Genomic DNA, 16,157 nt, shown 5'->3' on the forward strand with positions numbered 1-16,157 from the left:
AAAGTGAAAAACACCATAGTTCCATAGTCATCACATAGAAGCCTTTGTCAAAAAAACAGGTGTTGACAAAGAACAGATTATTTGAACAACTGAAAATGATAGAAGGCCTAAAGCCTAAATATGCACCATATATATCTATACGTCTGTGCATACATATATATATATATATATATATATATATATATATATGTACATATGTATATCACACATCTGCTTTTGTGAGATACTCTAGTCTGGTACACACTTATAAAGTGATTTTCTGCTCTATGGCAAATATTTGGTAAAATCTTACTTACTGTCATAGATTCAAGTCAGATATTTTGTTTTTGTTCCTTTTCCCCTCCATAATTGTGTATCCCAAACTTCTGGGTGAATTAATAGTTCTTGTTGGATGGATAGAACAAAATGGAGCCTATATCTCTCTATCTCTCTAACTCACTTGGAGATGTGTCCCAGATACTCAGACATGTGATGACTGATTGCTATTTTCTTTGGTCAGTTCTGGAGCCTCTGCCTCTCCTTACACAAGGCATACAAGTGATTAACAAAACTTGCCCATGTAGCCTATCTATGTGCCATTCATTCTTCGTTATGTTAGTTATGCATTCTTAATAAGACTATGACCCAATTTCTTCCATCTGGCCCCTATAAACAAGTGCAAAAAGAAAGAAAAGGCATTATGGTTTAGTTGAAAGTTGAAATTAAACTTATAACATGTTCCATGGATGAAGTTTATCTCTTTGAAGATTAATGCCTGTAACTCTGAATACCTCACATATGTATAAATTTCTTAGGCATTACTGAACTATGGTAAACCAGGAAGAATGAAACACAGGAATAAGAGAGTTTTACCTTTTCCTCATATGATTCCCATATCTAGTTATTATTAGTTAGAATATGAAGCAATTGTTAGTTACTGTTTCAAAGCACATATCTAGACTGTAATCCTATCCTTACACATCTGCTTTTGTGAGATACTCTAGTCTGGTACACACTTATAAAATGATTTTCTGCTCTATGGCAAATATTTGGTAAAATCTTACTTATTGTCATAGATTCAAGTCAGATATTTTGTTTTTGTTCCTTACCCCCTCCATAATTGAGTATCCCAAACTTGTGGGTGAATTACTAGTTCATGTTGGATGGATAGAACAAAATGGAGCCAACTATCCTGCCAGGAACTTAATAGTCTCTATTTTTCTTTCCTTTCTGTGAAAATTACCTGGGATAGTCAACTTAAGGTTTTGAGAGATTTCTTCCTTCCAGTACAAGAGGCTCATGATACTCCCAAGAAACTCATAAAACTTGAGTTTATAGATAAACAAGACTGAAGAGTCTTTTCCTATAGATTCCACAAGCCCTAAACACTTGCTGAGAGGGAAAGGACATCTTGGTGAAGCTGCTTGGATGGTGTGCATGGGATTCTATCAGTCAACTCTGGTATGATTTTTAGTGATGCAACCGTAATCATACATGCTGCTGACTAGAACCGCATTAAACACATTGTATCTCTAAGCTAAACTAGGATGGAATCTGTTTTGGTTTTGTCATACTTTACTTTTATTGGTATCCTATCTAGGGTGAATTTGCTTAAATCTGCTCAAGAAAAGTCACTCAACAGAAGGAAAGATTTGTGCTGATTTGTAGTTTCAGAGGTTCTAAACCAGGATCAGTGGACTACATTATTTCAAACTATTAGAGAAGAAAAAGATTATATTTGGGAATCTCTGGCATAGCAACCATGGTTATTTTATGTTAGCTAGGTTAGAGAATGAGATATAGATAGATAGATAGATAGATAGATAGATAGATAGATAGATAGATAGATAGATAGATGATAGATAGAGAGATAGAGAGATAGAGAGATAGAGATAGAGATAGAGATAGAGATAGAGATAGATAGATGATAGATAGATAGAGGGAGAGAACGAGAGAGAGAGAGAGAATAAAAGTGTTCCATTATATTCTTCAGGCCAATGAGTCAAAAGTGTCTCAAGAGCAAACTAAACCCAAATTCTAAATATTCTACTACCTTAATATAGAATTATCAACTAATTAACAAACCTTCAGCATATGTTTCTGTAGAAGGCATTTCAGATCCACACTATAATAGAGATATTATTAAATTATAATATAACCTCACCCTTGTTACCCACTATTGAATAGATGAGAATCAATTCTTGATGTGTTAGTCACATATTTAATTTGAATGTATCCCATATCTGATTTTAGGTATGCAGGAACAAGTCTGGAATGTTTAAGATAATTGGTGATTAATGCTTGTGAGTTATCTGCTTTTAGCTAATTGTTTGATCAGTTGTTTTCGATATTGAAGATCGTTTCCAAAACATTAAGATAAGATACAAATAACTTCCCATTTTTTAATTCACCCTCATTCGATTATAATAAGAGTCCTTGTTTTGCATTCAAACACTCTTATCTTTGACCTTGTTCTTCATAGGTCATTGACAAAGCAAAACAACACAAGGCAAAACAAAAACAACCAAAAAAACAAAAATAAAAAGCCCACGCATTAATTAGGTTTATACTAACTACCAAGATAAGAGATACAGGATACATGATACAAGATAAGATAAAGGCTACAATATACAAGATTTCATACCCTTTGACACAAATCTACAGGGAAAAGATGGCATTAAGATCACCATTTAAATTGGTCCTTTAATGAAAAAGTAGGAAGTCTTGCTTTGTTGTCACGGTGTTCCTTCACAGCAATAGAAATCCTGATTAAGACAGACGGTTTCAAGAAATAAAATAATTTATTATTTGTTTCTGGTGGGAGACATAGCACAATTGGATATTATCAGAGATTGAAAAGCAAAGGAAACAACAGAGTTTTTTTTTTTCCAGAATAAAAAAATCATTGAAAAGAAGGATTTATTCAGTGTAGTTGAAGACAATATGGGAAGCAGCTTTCTCTTATAACTGGAGGCCCATGTGTTTTCTAATCAGACATTTGTAAACTGAGGGAGTTTCTAATTTCTGACTATTCAGCTCAAACAACATACGGCCAGGGTTGCAGTTAACAAAGGTAGAATTCAGGCTTGTGAGAAGACAGGAGGGGATTTTAGAACCAGCCCTATGGAGAGTAGAAAACTAGGAGCAACATCAAGGGCTCTGTTGAGGTTGCTAGACATATAAATTCACAGTAGCACCAATTATCAGATGATGTGATTTCTTCCTACAGTGTGTGCATCTGGGAATAAACATTGAGAATGCTGATGAGATAAAGAACACATTGAAAAAGAGGCTGAGACCAAAGACAAGGGAATGATTCATTTGTTTAATAATGAATTTGTATATACATACAATAATTAGGTGAGTTACATAGATGGAAAATTGTTATTTTTGCCCTTAAAGATTTTTAACAAAATCTCAAACAATCTACATGATGAATAATTTTCATTATTACAGAACTACTTTGGGTTCATATAATCTAAAATAAAATAAATACCTGATACTCAGAGAGAGGCTGATACCCGTTTATTTAGTCAATAAACTGACTGCTCAGTATTAAAGTAGAAGGAAGTGAACACTTTCTGAATGTCTTTAATAGGTGGAGTGTGTATTACTTTTCATTTATCTAGTTCAATGAGAACGGTTGCATAGTTCTGCTTATAGCTTATATAAGCAATGAAATGGTAGAATGCTACAGTTTAGGTAGGCTGTGTTTCATAAATGAAAAAGTATGAAGGATGTGTGTGTGTGTGTGTTTGTGTGTGTACATGTACATACAAATATACATATGGGTATATAAATTTATACACACATGAGCAAATACACATGATATATATTATTAGAATGAGAGACATATTTAGGACAATATTTTACATATATTATGATGAAACAAAATTTACATAGTAAAGATAATTATAGAAATTGCCAAACAATCAGTCTGGATGAATTAATTTATTATTGATATTTTGAACTGTCATTTTAAACTTCAAATAAATTGGTAATGGGAAATGAATGTAATTACAATTTGATCAAAATATGTTCATACCTCTTCTAGAGATTGTTAGAACAAATGCTAGAACAAATCCAGTTATCTGTGAGACACAGAGTAAACACAGAGTAAATGACATGTTGCTAGGAGGAGTGCTAGGACATATATATATATATATATATATATATATATATATTACCATTAGCTTGTGGTTCTATCATTTAAACATGTCCCAAAGAAAATGGGGTCTCAAATATTCCCTGTCTTGAAACAGAATAAAAGAAAGTGTCTGTGATCCTAAGATAGCTTCACATTCCAGACCTGCCAGACTTTTTCCTGTGTAAGTCCATCTCTGGGCAATAAATAGAAAAAACGTGTCATGTCATTTCACTGGAAATCAATGGTAACCCCAGAATTCTATATTCCTGTTGAATATACTATTTTTTTTTAGTATAGTTACATCATTTCCGACAGAATCTTTAATTCTTTTTATTAATTAGGTATTTTCTTCATTTACATTTCAAATGCTATCCCAAAAGTCCCCCATAACCTCCCCCCACTCCCCTACCCACCTACTCCCATTTCTTGGCCCTGACCTTCCTTGTACTGAGGCATATAAAGTTTGGAAGATCAATGGGCCTCTCTTTCCAATGATGGCCAACTAGGCCAACTTCTGATACCTATGCACCTAGAGACAAGAGCTCCAGGGGGTACTGGTTAGTTCGTATTGTTGTTCCACCTATAGGGTTGCAGACCCCTTTAGCTCCTTGGGTACTTTCTCTAGCTCCTCCAATGGGGGCCCAGTAATCCATCCAATAGCTTACTGTGAGCATCCACTTCTGTGTTTGCTAGGCTCCGATATAGCCTCACAAGAGACAATTATATCTGGGTATTTCAGCAAAATCTTGCTGGTGTATGCAATGGTGTCAGCGTTTAGAAGCTGATTATGGGATGGATCCCAAGATATGGCAGTTTCTAGATGGACTATCCTTTCGTCTCAGCTCCAAACTTTGTCTCTGTAACTCCTTCCATGGGTGTTTTGTGCCCAATTCTAAGAAGGGGCAAAGTGTCCACACTTTGGTCTTCGTTCTTCTTGAGTTTCATGTGTTTTGAAAATTGTATCTTGTATCTTGGGTATTCTAGGTTTCTGGGCTAATATCCACTTATCAGTGAGTACATATCATGTGAGTTATTTTGTGATTGGGTTCCCCCCCTCCTCAGGATGATGCCTTCCAGGTCCATCTATTTGTTTGGAATTTCATAAATTCATTCTTTTTAATAGCTGAGTAGTACTACATTGTGTAAATGTACCACATTTTCTGTATCCATTCCTCTGCTGAGGAACATCTGGGTTCTTTCTAGCTTCTGGCTATTATAAAAAAGGCTGCTATGAACATAGTGGAGCATGTGTCCGTACCAGTCGGTACATCTTCTGGATATATGCCCAGGAGATATATTACGGGATCCTCCAGTAGTACTATGTCCAATTTTCTTTTTTTTTTTAATTAGGTATTTTCCTCATTTACATTTTCAATGCTATCCCAAAGGTCCCCCATACCCACCCCCCCAATCCCCTACCCACCCACTCCCCCTTTTTGGCCCTGGCGTTCCCCTGTACTGGGGCATATAAAGTTTACAAGTCCAATAGGCCTCTCTTTGCAGTGATGGCCAACTAGGCCATCTTTTGATACATATGCAGCTAGAGACAAGAGCTCCGGGGTACTGGTTAGTTCATATTGTTGCTCCACCTATAGGGTTGCAGTTCCCATTAGCTCCTTGGGTAACTTCTCTAGCTTCTCCATTGGGGGCCGTGTGAACCATCCAATAGCTGACTGTGATCATCCACTTCTGTGTTTGCTAGGCCCCGGCATAGTCTCACAAGAAAGAGCTATATCTGGGTCCTTTCAGGAACCGCCAGACTGATTTCCTGAGTGGCTGTAAAAGCTTGAAATCCCACCGACAATGGAGGAGTATTCCTCTTTCTCTACATCATCGCCAGCATCTGCTGTCACCTGAATTCTTTATCTTAGCCATTCTGAATGATGTGAGGTGGAATCTCAGGGCTGTTTTGATTTGCATTTCTCTGATGATTAAGGATGTTGTACATTTTTTCAGGTGCTTATCAGCCATTCTGTATTCCTCAGGTGAGAATTTTTGTTTAGCTCTGAGCCCCATTTTTTAATGGGGTTATATGACTTTCTGGAGTCTGCCTTCTTGAGTTCTTTATATATATTGGATATTAGTCCCCTAAATGATTTAGGATAGGTAAAGATTCTTTCCCAATCTGTGGTGGTCTTTTTGTCTTATTGATGGTGCCTTTTGCTTTACAGAAGGTTTGCAATTTTATTTGTCAATTCTTGACCTTACAAAACAAACCATTGTTGTCCTATTCAGGAATTTTCCCCCTGTGACCACCATATCTTCAAGGCTTTTTCCAACTTTTTCCTCTATAATTTCACTGTCTCTCGGTTTCTGTGGAGTTCCTTGATCCACTTAGATTTGACCTTAGTACAAGGACATAGGAATGGATCTATTCGCATTCTTCCACATGATAACCACTAGTTGTGCCAGTACTATATGTTGAAAAGGCTGTCTTTTTTCCACTTGATTATTTTAGCTCCCTTGCCAAAGAACAAGTGACCATAGGTGTGTGGGTTCATTTCTGGGTCTTCAATTCTGTTCCATTTGTCTACTTGTCTGCCACTATACCTGTACCATGCAGTTTTTATCACAATTGCTCTGTAGTAAAGCTTTAGGTCAGGCATGGTGATTCCAGAGGTTCTTTTATCCTTGAGAAGAGTTTTTGCTATCCTAGGTTTTTTTTTTTTTTGTTATTCCAGATGAATTTGCAGATTGCCCTTTCTAATTCGATGAAGAATTGAGTTGGAATTTTGATGGGGATTGCACTGAATCTGTAGATTTCTTTTGGCAAGATAGCCATTTTTACTATATTGATCCTGCCAGTCCATGAGCATGGGAGATCTTTCCATCTTCTGAGATCTTCTTTAATTTCTTTCCTCAGAGACTTGAAGTTCATATCATATAGATCTTTCACTTCCTTAGTTAGAATCACGCCAAAGTATTTTATATTATTTGAGAGTATTGTGAAGGGTGTTGTTTCCCTAATTTTTTTCTCAGCCTGTTTATCCTTTGTGTACAGAAAGGCCATTGACTTGTTTGAGTTAAATTTACATCCAGCTACTTCATTGAAGCTGTTTATCAGGTTTAGTAGATCTCTGGTGGAGTTTTTTTGGGTCACTTATATATACTATCATATCATCTGCAAAAAGTGATATTTTGACTTCTTCCTTTCGAAACTGTATCCCCTTGATCTCCTTTTGTTGTCGAATTGCTCTGGCTAATACTTCAAGTACTATGTTGAAGAGGTAGGGAGAAAGTGGGCAGCCTTTTCTAGTCTCTGATTTTAGTGGGATTGCTTCCATCTTCTCTCCATTTACTTTGATGCTGGCTACTGGTTTGCTGTAGATTGTTTTTATCATGTTTAGGTATGGGTATCAAATTCCTGATCTTTCCAAGACTTTTATCATGAATGGGTATTGGATTTTGTCAAATGCTTTTTCTGCATCTAAGGAGATGATCATGTGTTTTTTGTCTTTGAGTTTGTTTATATAGTGGAATATGTTGACGGATTTTTGTATATAGAACCATCCCTGCATCCCTGGAATGTAACCTACTTGATCAGGATGGATGATTGTTTTGATGTGTTCTTGAATTCAGTTAGCAAAAATTTTATTGAGTATTTTTGCATTGATATTCATAAGGGAAATTGGTCTGAAGTTCTCTATCTTTGTTGGATCTTTCTGTGGTTTAGGAAATGAGTACCTTATGCTTCAATTTTGTGGAATAGTTTGTGCAGAACTGGAATTAGATCTTCTTTGAAGCTCTGATAGAACTCTGCACTAAACCCAACTGGTCCTGGGCTTTTTTTTTTTTTGGTTTGGAGACTATTAATGACTACTTCTATTTCTTTAGGGGATATTGGACTGTTTAGATCATTAACCTAATCCTGATTTAACTTTGTTATCTAGTATCTGTCTAGATATTTGTCCATTTCATCCAGGTTTTCCAGTTTTCTTGAGTATAGCCTTTCGTAGAAGGATCAGATGGTGTTTTGGATTTCTTCAGGATCTGTTGTTATGTCTCCCTTTGCATTTCTGATTTTGTTCATTAGGATACTGTCCCTGTGCCCTCTAGTGAGTCTGGCTAATTGTTTATCTATCTTGTTGATTTTCTCAAAGAACCAGCTACTTGTTTGGTTGATTCTTTGAATAGTTCTTGTTTCCACTTGGTTGATTTCAACCCTGAGTTTGATTAATTCCTGCCAAATACTCCTCTTTGGTGAATTTGATTCCTAGAGATTTTAGGTGTCTTGTCAAGCTGCTAGTGCATGCTCTCTCTAGTTTCTTTTTGGAGGCACTCAAAGCTATGCATTTTCCTCTTAGAAATGCTTTCATTGTGTCCCTTAAGTTTGGGAATGTTGTGGCTTCATTTTCATTAAACTCTAATAAGTCTTTAATTTCTTTCTTTATTCCTTCCTTGACCAAGGTATCATTGAGAAGAGTGTTGTTCAGTTTTCACATGAATTTTGGATTTCTATTATTTATGTTGTTATTGAAGATCAGCCTTAGTCCATGGTGATCTGATAGGATGCATGGGACAATTTCAATAGTTTTGTATCTGTTGAGGCCTGTTTTGTGGCCACTTATATGGTCAATTTTGGAGAAGGTACCAAAAGATTCTGAGAAGAAGGTATATCCTTTTGTTTTAGGATAAAATGTTCTGTAGATATCTGTTAAATCTATTTGTTTCATAACTTCTGTTAGTTTCACTGTGTTCCTGTTTAGTTTCTGTTTCCACAATCTGTCCATTGATGAAAGTGGTGTGTTTAAGTCTCCCACTATTATTGTGTGAGGTGCAATGTGTGCTTTGAGCTTCACTAAAGTTTCTTTAATGAATGTGGCTGCCCTTGCATTTGGAGTATAGATAGCTGAAGAAATGTGGTCGGTTGTTTTCTCTCTTTAGCATCTCTTTTCTCCCTTCAGACTTCCAATAGTTCCTGAAGTGCTAGAAACATTTGAATTTTAAGACATGTCTTAGGAATAAGAAACTAAAATGAAGTGGAAAAAGTATTGCTGTAGACATTTTATTAATCGCTTTCAATTCTTTGCTTTTAATTTTGAATACATCATTTAAAATGTCATGTGACATAGGCTAGACATGTTGTACTTAGGGAAAGATGTAGAAAAGTGTACAGAGATATGGATCAAGCTCAGTAAGTCAGTGCTTGCCTGGCCTCCTAGAGGCTCTCAGATCAATTGTCAACATTACATAGAGCAGGTGTGGTGCTGTACAAGTAGAATTCTAGCTCTCTTGAGGTGAAAGCAGAAGTATTAGAACTTCAAGTTCTACTTTGTCTAGGCAGAATGTAAATGGTCATCTCAGGCAATATGAAACACTGTCTTTAGATAGATAGATAGATAGATAGATAGATAGATAGATAGATAGATAAACAGACTTCAATAAAATATAACAAAACACAATTATTAGAAATAATTATTTTCAATATTAAAGATACATATGAATAAGCTAGTGTTAATCATGTTTAAGCTCTGGCTCTTTTTGTTCTTTTTTGATGTTTTAATTAATTATATGCTAATTCTTAGTTACCAATACCTTTAAGGATTCTAACAGAAAAGATATACAATTGTGATGTAAACTAATTAATCTCTTGAAGCTATTAATTTGTTAATACTGCTGAAAATTTTACAGTTAATATCGTTGGTGGAATATTATTCTGAATGGCTCTTGTTTCCCTTAGTCTTTGTAATCTCTGTTAAAAGAACACTGGCATATCACATTGAATAGAGTATAAAAAAATAAGGTTTATTTTAGGGATAACAGGAATAACAACGTTACAGGATTTTAAAGAAAACATCTAGTAAAGAATCTCATTAATTTTATTCGGGGAAAGTGTGCAGTCAACCTCAGTAATTTCTTCATCCTTGGAAAGCTTTCAGCATACAGTAATTGAACATTTTTCCCCAAGGTCACCGAGTAAGGAAGAGGTACCATATGGGATGTCATAGTACTAGACAAAAGATTCTATGCTCTTAACTGTATTGGCCAGTAGAGTGATCCCAGAGTAGTTGATCAGGAAACCAAGTTGCTCTGCCTAATTCTCTAACTAATTATCAATGATCCCAGGCAAGTTAGTTATCAACTCTTTCTTTAATTTATTTCCTTCTCCCATATTTTTTAAAGAGCTACCTTACCTCTACTTAGAGCTAAGGAGACTTACAATCAGACAATACTATATGCGCTAATGCCATCATTACTACAGTGTATCTCAGAACTGGAATCACTCCCTGGTTATGGGTAAGAGATAATTTAGTATCTTAAGGATAACACTACTACATAAGACCTGCATAATTCCACCAGAAGAACAATTAGAGGCACATTTTAAGACTATTTACTTTAGTGTGGCTCATTAATCCAGTTTGCAAAATTGTAAGCTTGCTGGCATTCCTTTCTAGCCACAAACAGGCCAACACATAATACTGAATCAGGGTGAAGATTTTAGCTGCTATATATCTGCTTTTTCAAGCCTTATTTTAATTTCATTTTTTACAACAGATTATAATATTTTTTATTAAGACAGAATTTTTTTTGGGGGGTGCAAGACAGGATTTCTCTATATAGCCCTGGATGTACTGGAACTCACTTTGTAGACCAAGCTGGGCTCGAACTCAGAAATCAGCCTGCCTCTGCATTCCAAGTATTAGGATTAAAGGTATGTGCCACCACTGCCCGGCTAAGACAGGATATTTTTTATTCATAGGGGAGCTCCCCATTTAGATAAACATTAAAATGTTTAGGCCCATTAAAGAAAAACTTATATTCCCTAGTCAAAACTATTTACTCTCCCCCTAGGTAGAGACATTCCATGGTATCCTACTATATGAGTTAATAATTTGGGTGGATCAGATATCTGACCAAGAAAAAAATCACCTAGGAATAATTATTCATCCTCAATTGTGCTAAAGAACCACAAGGAATGATTAAATTTTCAATGAAATTATGTACTTTTTCCTCTCAAAATATCTGTGCCAACTATAATTACTATAAAGTGGACAAGAGGTTCTGATGGTTGTTGCATGTTCTGAGCCTGCACAGAAGGATGTAGCACCCCCAGCCATTTTTTCTAGTCTCTTCTGTCTCTTCCTTATGCTTGGAAAAGCCTAAGTATGCTTTCTCTGCAAATTGGGCTTTTTCAGTCTTTGTTTAATGTTCTCTTTTCCCATTATGTGACTGCATTACTAGGATATGGCTGATTTCCAAGAGAGATTAACTCAATCAGCAGAGCCTTTTCTCTCTCTTTTCTATCCTTCTCCTTGCAACTCCCTAGATTTTCAGCTCTCTTGCCCTGGGGTTTTCTTTTAAACGCTAACAAAATTATCAGTGACTTTCCATTTGAATCTGTTCTTAAATTCTTTTATTAATGAGACTAAGAAGCCCAAGAGGAACCAAATTTTCTCAATATCATATAGCAACTCCAGTGGGACTTCCCCCAGATTTCTTACAATAGAAACATAAGCATATTTTCCATCCCATAAGATTATTCAAATTGTTTATGGATTATTAATATTGAATGATAAATGAGGACATGTTCACTCAAAGATATGTTTGAGAAGGTGAAGCCTAACACATGCACACTTGAAAAAAAATCAAGGAATGTAAGAACAATCTAATATATTCCCCAGAAACAACTCTCTTCTTGTACCATTTACTCAAAGTATTGTGTTGGTTTATTTGTCTTTCAGAATATATTTACTAAACATGGCAAGTTGTTTTCTTATATCATAGTGAGAAAAGAAACTGATAGCTTTAAATGGAAATTTTCTTACTAATTAAATAGCATGTTTTAGTTGAATAATAATATTAATGTTTATTTCATGTTTGAATATCTTTCTCATCTGGTATCTATTTTTTGATATGTTTTCTGCTTATATTCAGCCAAATTTCTGTAATTAAAAATATTCTTCTGTTGTTAAAACATTAGACCACTTTAAGAAGTATGCTTTATGTGGAAAAATAAGCCTTTATAATATCACTGAAAGACCTGATTATGCATGGAAAGAGTTGGAGTTATTATTCTATTTATAGGGTTTAATCTAAGCATGCACTTAGTTATTAATATGAAGGAATAAGGATGTCAGATCAACAATAAATCTTCGAGACTCATACCAAGTGTCCAAACAATGAGTACATCATAAAGCAACCAGTAGAGTTGGTTTTGAGGGTGAGAATTTCATGTCATATCATGAATTATAGTGTATTTAATATTGATACAACCATCTATATCCATCCATGTACACATTTAAAGTTAAAAGTGAAATGAAAAGAGATTATAAATACTTCATTAGAATAATAATATGCTATGACATAATATAACCTGTGCTCAAATGATCACCAGGGTCATCTATCACTCTGTTGGATGTTGCATAAAAATCATACTTCTCTATAAATCAGATCACAACTTGTTATAATCAAAGCAAATATTATAATCACCATAAACTGCAATTTATAATGTATAAAGGGGAGGTAAATAATGCACCACAGAGCTAGAAGGAAAATATGCAGTTACCGTATTTCTCTTGTATTAATATTTGCTTTACAATGACAATCAAAGACTGTTGACAGCAGGTTCACCTTATTTATCATATGTTGCATTTCTTTCTGCACTTAGTCAATACTTTGTTTGAGAATCCATAAATAACATATGTTTATTCTTGTTATATCTAAGAAATTGTTCAACTTGTTTGTAGTGTATTAAACAGGAAAAGCTGTCTAAAAATATTATTATAGAATGATATATCAAACAATATTTTTCCATAATTCCTGATGCTAGATATACAAGATCAAACTATGCCAATCTGGGTTTCTAATAAAGTTATTCTTTCTGGATTGTAACTGCTTTTACACTGTGTCCTAAATTAGCTTCTCTCTGTGCATATGTATGGGAAAGAGTAATTCTCATTTTTCCTTGTAAAGAAAATAGTTTTATCCAATTATTGTTTTGTGTTTCCTTATTGAATTTGCTTATAGATGGAATTGCATGAAAATGCAGTAAATGCACTGAATAGAAGGCTGAGGGGTTAAGAACTTTGACAGCTCTTTCAGGGTGCCCAGGTTTGATTCTCAGCACCCATATGATAGTTTACACATGTTTGTAACTCCAGTACCAAACATCATCCTCTAACCTTTGGGATCCTGTAAAGATGAGGTACACATATGTACATGCAGTCAAAATAACCATAAGGACAAGTATAAATAAATTATTAAAAATATATTCAAGTTGGGTTTAAGACTTCATCATAAACAGACAATGTCATGAACTACAGTCCAGAAGAATAAAATTTCCTGTTCGTTTATTTCATTCCTTTTCATTTATATTCGGCAGCAGTAATTTTCTCTCTATTGATTATCAAAATGACTATGCAGTAGGTGTGTCTTACCATACTATTTAAGAGACAAAAGAAGTTAAAAATAATAAAATTATATGTTAACTTCAAGTTCAATTGGGTTATTATTAATCTCTTGATAGAAGCAATTGTTTTGTGAATATTTAGAACTTCAAAGCAGCATATATAAAAGTATTAAAGATGAAAGATATCTTTTTAAGAGAGTACAATTTAGGTGTGATAAGAAACATAGAAATAGCCTTCCAGTCTGCACCAGCACCAGGTCAACTTGGGCACAGAGGCAGATACCCCAAAGGTCCCTAGGAGACTTTCCATCTGATCTTAGGACCACCTGTGAATGGAAAACAACTTCTGTTCCATTCCAAACATGTGGGAAGCAGAAAACCCAGTCTCACCAGGGTCACAAAACCCTTCCTGTCAGTGCCAGTAGCACATCACCTTGCACATGAGGTTGGCGGATACCCCCAAGGTCCCTAGAGGACAGCTTCTAAGGCAGACCCCTTATCTAGCTCCAGAATTCTGGGCACCTTCCCTGCCAAGGAGAGGTGTTTGCCCTGCCCAGGAAGGATTTGCCAGAGCAACTGGGGGAGCCATCTTGGCTCTTGGATACCTTTAAGACTAGTTTGCTCAGGTGAGAGCTTGGACTACAGAAGCTAACAGCTTCTGGGACAGGCCTAAGCAACACAGATTCTGGGACAGGCCTAAGCAACACAGATTCTGGGACAGGCCCTGTTTTGGGCCTTCATCTTCTGCCAGGAGGCAGGTCTGAATACCAGATATCTGTGAAACTTCTCTGCAAGAGGACAGCTTACTTGCAGAGAGTGCTCTGACCACTGAAACTCAGGAGAGAGCTAGTCTCCCAGGTATGCTAATAGAGGCTAACAGAATCATGAGAGGAACAAGTTCTAACCAGAGACAACTATAACAAATAACTCCACAGACTACCAGATGGCGAAAGGCAAACTAAAGAATCTTACTAACAGAAACCAAGACCACTCGCCATCATCAGAACACAACACTCCCACCTCACATAGTCCTGGGCACCCCAACACACCCGAAAAGCTAGACCTGGATTTAAAAGCATATCTCATAATGATGGTAGAGGACATCAAGAAGGACTTTAATAACTCACTTAAAGAAATGCAGGAGAATACTGCTAGAGTTACAAGTCCTTAAAGAAAAACAGGAAAACACATCCAAACAGGTGATGGAAATGAACAAAACCATACTAGGCTTAAAAAGGGAAGTAGATAAAATAAAGAAAAACCAAAGTGAGGCAATGCTAGAGATAGAAACCCTAGGAAAGAAATCTGGAACCATAGATGTGAGCATCAGCTATAGAATACAAGAGATGGAAGAGATAATCTCAGGTGCAGAAGATTAGCACTACAAACAAAGAAAATGGAAAATGCAAAAAGATCCTAACTCAAAACATCCAGAAAATCCAGGACACAATGAGAATACCAAACCTAGGGATAATAGGAGTAGATGAGAATGAAGATTTTCAACTTAAAGGGCCAGCAAATATCTTCAACAAAATTGTAGAAGAAAACACCCCAAACCTAAAATAAGAGATGCCCATTAACATACAAGAAGACTACAGAACTCCAAATAGATTGGACCAGAAAAGAAATTCCTCCCGACACATAATAATCAGAACAACAAATGCACTAAATAAAGATAGAATATTCAAAGCAGTGAGGGGAAAAGGTCAAGTAACATATAAAGGCAGGCCTATCAGAATTACACCAGACTTTTCTACAGAGACTATGAAAGACAGAAGATCCTGGACAAATGTTTTTTGCAACACTAAGAGAACACAAATGACAGCCTTAGCTAGTATACCCAGACAAAATTTCAATTACCATAGATGGAGAAATCAAAGTATTCCACGACAAAATCAAATTCACTCATTATCTTTCCACAAATCCAGCCTTTAAAAGAATAATAACAGAAGAAAAAATACAGGGACAAAAACCATGCACTAGAAAAAGCAAGACAGTAATCCTTCAACAAACCTAAAAGAAGTCAGCCACAAGATCAAAATTCCAACTCTAACAACAAAAATAATAGGAAGCAACAATTACTTTTCCTTAATATCTCTTAATATCAATTGACTCAATTCACCAATAAAAAGACATAGACTAATAGACTGGCTACACAAACAGGACCCAACATTTTGCTGCTTACTGGAAACCCATCTCAGGGAAAAAGACAGACATTACCTCAGAATGAAAGGCTGGAAAACAATTTTCCAAGCAAATGGTATGAAAAAACAAGCTGGAATAGCCATTCTAATATCTAATAAAATAGATTTCCAACCCAAAGTTATCAAAAAACACAAGGAGGGACACTTCATATTCATCAAAGGTAAAATATTCCAAGAGGAACTCTGAATTCTGAATATCTATGTTCCAAATGCAAGGGCAGCCACATTCATCTAAGAACCTTTAGTAAAGCTCAAAGCACATATTGTACCTCACACAATAATAATGGGAGACTTCAATATACCACTTTCATTAAAGGACAGATCTTGGAAACAGAAACTAAACAGGGACACGGTGAAATTAACAGAAGTTATGAAACAAATAGTTTTAACAGATACTACAGAACAGTTTATCCTAAAACAAAAGCATATACCTTCTTCTCAGCAACTCATGGTACCGTCTCCAAAATTGACCATATAA

The sequence above is a fragment of the Mus musculus genome, chromosome 8 (genome assembly GCF_000001635.26).
Source record: "Mus musculus strain C57BL/6J chromosome 8, GRCm38.p6 C57BL/6J".
In the NCBI taxonomy this organism is placed as follows: domain Eukaryota; kingdom Metazoa; phylum Chordata; class Mammalia; order Rodentia; family Muridae; genus Mus; species Mus musculus.